The following is a 4,049-nucleotide window of genomic DNA, read 5'->3' on the forward strand; positions in this document are numbered from 1 at the left end:
CAAACCATAAGTGACTCGTAATCTCACAAAACAAACTGAGGGTTGCTGGGGGGAGGGGGGTTCGGAGAGGGGGGTGGGGCTATTGACATTGGGGAGGGTATGTGCTAGGGTGAGTGCTGTGAAGTGTGTAAACCTGGCGATAAAATGTACCCCTGGGGATAAAAATATATGTTTATAAAAATAAAAAATAAAAAAATAAAATGTATTATTAAAAACAAAACAAAACAAAACAAACAAAAAAGAAAGGCCATCGGACCACGGCTGGGGAAGGAGACTTGGCATTTTCACTAGGCTGATTTGGTTCTCTCAGAGACTATGGGTGTGTGATATCTAGAACAGAAGACCACCCGGTCTTTGTCCATGTTGCTCGTCTTGCAGATCAACTTTCTTCTGGAGAGTTTTTAGGTCAACCGAAATGAAAGGAACTGCTTTGCACCCATGGTGCAAAAGTACTTTGCACACATGGTGCATTGTGCCTGTGGCCCTGGCCTCTATCTCTAATGTCCCAGCTAGTGCTGACACCCCAGCACAGGAGAATTCCACACTTGCTCCCTCACTCCCAACATTAATGTCCAGTCCAGGGAAAGCCTTGTGCTAACGGACACAGAGGGCAAGCCTGTGCAGAAAGCGAAGGGAAGAGATGTCACAAAACAGCAACAAGCACCTGAGGTGAGATGAAGGATATGTGAATGTTGTGGTTTGACAGCCTGACGAAGTGGCCCAACGTTGCCATGGTGACGGAGCCTGTTGCCGCTAAGTGTGTGAGCAGCTCCTATGTTTTTTATAGCAGCTGGTCAGTGCTATTGCCTTCTCTGGATTGCTGCCGCCCTGAGTGGTTGCTTGGCCCCAGCTGTCCTGATCTCTGTTGACAAATGGTTGTCCTTCACAGTCAAACTACTAGCAGTACTCTAATTAATGAATGTGCTAATTATCCTTCCCGACTCCCAGCACATTTGTCTAACTAACCTGTCACACTCTGTAAGTGCGGCACAGGCATGATCAGGGAGGTGGGGGAGCAGGGGTCTGGGAGCAGAGAGGTAGGCTCACAGCTAAGAGCTGGCGATGGGGGAGCTAGGGAGGGAGGGGGCGGGGATAGTTCTTGTTAAACCACCTTTACCAACAGTGGGTGGGGGGGCTGGAGAATCTGTTATTTCCTGTGACGTGTATCTGTTTTCCTTTCCATTCTTTTTAAACATCTCTCTTTAAGGGCTGGGGGCCATGCGGAAGGACCAGGGAGTCCTGAGCTCCAAAAACCATTCCAGAAGCTCTAAGAGCAGCATTCAGAGTGGTTAAGGACCCAGACTTTGAAGCTAGGACAAGCCTGGGTTTGAATCTTGGTTCTGGTCCTTCATGCATGTGTGTCCTTGGGCTTGTGGGAGGAGTGACCTGTCCCCAGAGGCCCCTGTTGAGGAGCAAAGGCGAAAGCTGCCCGGGGCTACAGTCCTGTGCCTGGTCCGGTCTGGCTGGGCCCTGTCAGGACCGTTGGCAGGGCAGGAGACCATCTTGTTAGGAAGGGGAATGGTGAGCAGGGCCGCTGCGCTCCCCTCCCCCGCTCCCCTGGCGCCCCTCGTCTTTTTGTTCTGTCTCAGCAGCTCTCTATTGAGATGAATGGCATTTCCAGAGGCTTCACCTCTGATAAGTGTTCCTCTGCGGCGGCAGCCAGAATCTTAATGTGCGCGCTGTAATTTAATGGCCCTCGCAGCTGACTATTAAAATGTTCTTCCCGGGTGAAGTGGACTCGCTCCATCGGCACGTGCTGTCCGCCCTGGCGGGGTGACTCCGGGGAGCACGGATGTGGAGGGCCCCCACGGAGGGGGGCGCAGCTACCAGACCTCCTGCCAGGGCCCTCCTGCCTCCTAAAGTGGAAATGGCAGGCCATTACCCACCCCTACCTCCCCGCATCCAGCCCGGGCCCACCGGACCTCACCCCCACCCCACCCCACCCCCCATTTTGTGGGGTCCCTGGAGGTTTGGGAAGCAGGAGAAGAGGCTGCCCCTTCCTGGGTTCCTGCATTCCAGGAACCCAGGCTGGGATGATTTCCCGAAGCCTCGTTGGATTCTGTGGGTGCTGTTTTTTTATGTGCTGCCAATGACGTTGCCCACCTACATGCCATAAACACACACACACGAGCAAGAAGGAGGCTAGGCTGAGCCTGAAAGCCATCAGGCTGAGTGATAGAAAAGCTTCTTTAATAACTTAGTGTTTCAGGGCACCTGGGTGGCTCAGTCGTTAAGAGTCTGTCTTCAGCTGGGGCCATGCTCCCAGGGTCCTGGGATGGAGCCCCACATTGGGCTCTCTGCTCAGTCAGGAGTCTGCTTCTCTCTCTCCCACTCCCCCTGCTTGTGTTCCCTGTCTTGCTGTCTCTCTCTCTCTCTCTCTGTCAGTTAAATAAATAAATACAATTTCAAAAGAAATAAATGAATAAATAAATAACTGGGTGTTTTGATCTGGAATTTTAAGTGGTGGGCAATCATGGCATGATGGGAGATATACCCGGGCATCCCTCCACTCCCCACCCCCACCCAACGCCCAATCTTTCTTTAGGGAATGATCTCCTTCAACATATGACAATTATGGAAACTACCAGGTTCTTTCATTTTCCTGCCATCTGGTTGTCCTAGGAATGATATGTGACTAGCCAGGGCCGATGAGATCGTTCTGAGAATTTAGATGAGAGAAGTCGGTCCTTTACACTGTGGAGACACGTGGTGTGCAGAGAGAATAAAGCTGACAAACCAAAAGAAAGCTGAGAGAGAAAGAGATACAGTGAGAGACAGAGAACTCTTTCCGGGAGAGAGAGAGAGAAGGCCTGGTCTCCACGGCCCAGCCACAGACATCTCTGCTCTTTTCCACTTCCGGTTGTTCAGTTCCTTGGATTTTTTTGAGCCAATCAATTTCCCTTTTTGCCCAAGCTGGTTTGAGCTAAGTGTCTATTGTTTGCAACTGGAGTGCTTTTAAAAGGGACAAGCCTTCACTTCTAATGCATTGTCTTTAGTTATGATGACTACTCGAAAGGCTGCCTCTTCACCAGGGTCAGGCTCCTTATCTCCTGGGACTTAAGCAGCCAGTGAAACTTACCAGATCTCCCGTACAATTAAGATCTCATCAAAATCAATATGCAAATCTGGCTGGTGCTGAGCCCCAAACCAAACCAATCTGGTGACATCGCACTTGGCAGAGTGCCCCCGGCCCTCAGAGAAGACTCCCGAGGGTCAAGACCTTGTTTGGCTTGCCCTTGTCATAGTCCTCCACACGTCCAAGCTCTGGACCTCTGTCTCTCTCCGTTGAATAGAGGACGCTCAAGCTGCCCGTTCCCTGCTGCCACCAACTTCGTGGCTCATGCTCTCATGAAGAAAAGCTCCTCTTAATCACTGCCAACTGGTTGTTGAGTCTGGGCTGAAGATTGCAGGAATCTTGCATTTTCTGTGTCGCTTCCGAGAAACTGCCATTTACACGGAGAAAGCTATCCTGGAAAATACCAGGCAACCACTTACCTTACCCAGCGGGCTCACTCTTACCCCTTCTCTCTACTCTTACCATGACATTGAAAAGACTCCAGAAAGGCGTCTCAACAATGACCTCTGGGGAGCCAGCTACGGTGTTTAGTAACACTGCCTGTTTGGAAGTTTTCCTTATGGGTCATCCGTATCCTCATTTCTTATCCTTATCTAAATTCTTTGGTTTAGTTTTACTTCTCTTGTTGCATTTTCTTTTTCTGTTGAAATGGAGATGTCAGCTCGTCTCTCCCCTCCCCTCATTCATTCATTCATTCATTCATCCAGCCTTTATTACGTGGCTGTCACCCTGGACCCTGCCGTATGTGAAGTATTTTTTTCCCCTGGGAATTCAAGAAAAGAAAGGCAGCACTCAAAACCCAGATCTCTTGGGTGCTCTATAAATAAAACCCAAGCTTCATTTTTTCTTCCCTTCCTGCTTCTCTTCCAAGCTTTGCTTCTCTTGGCAGGTCACACGAGCCAGGGTGCTTTGGTGGCTACTGAAAAAAAAAAATAGAGAGAGAGAGAGGGAGAGACAGAAAGAAGAAGTCACT

The sequence above is a fragment of the Mustela putorius genome, unplaced genomic scaffold (assembly GCF_011764305.1).
Source record: "Mustela putorius furo isolate JIRA1106 unplaced genomic scaffold, ASM1176430v1.1 tig00003942_pilon_pilon_pilon, whole genome shotgun sequence".
NCBI lineage: Eukaryota > Metazoa > Chordata > Mammalia > Carnivora > Mustelidae > Mustela > Mustela putorius.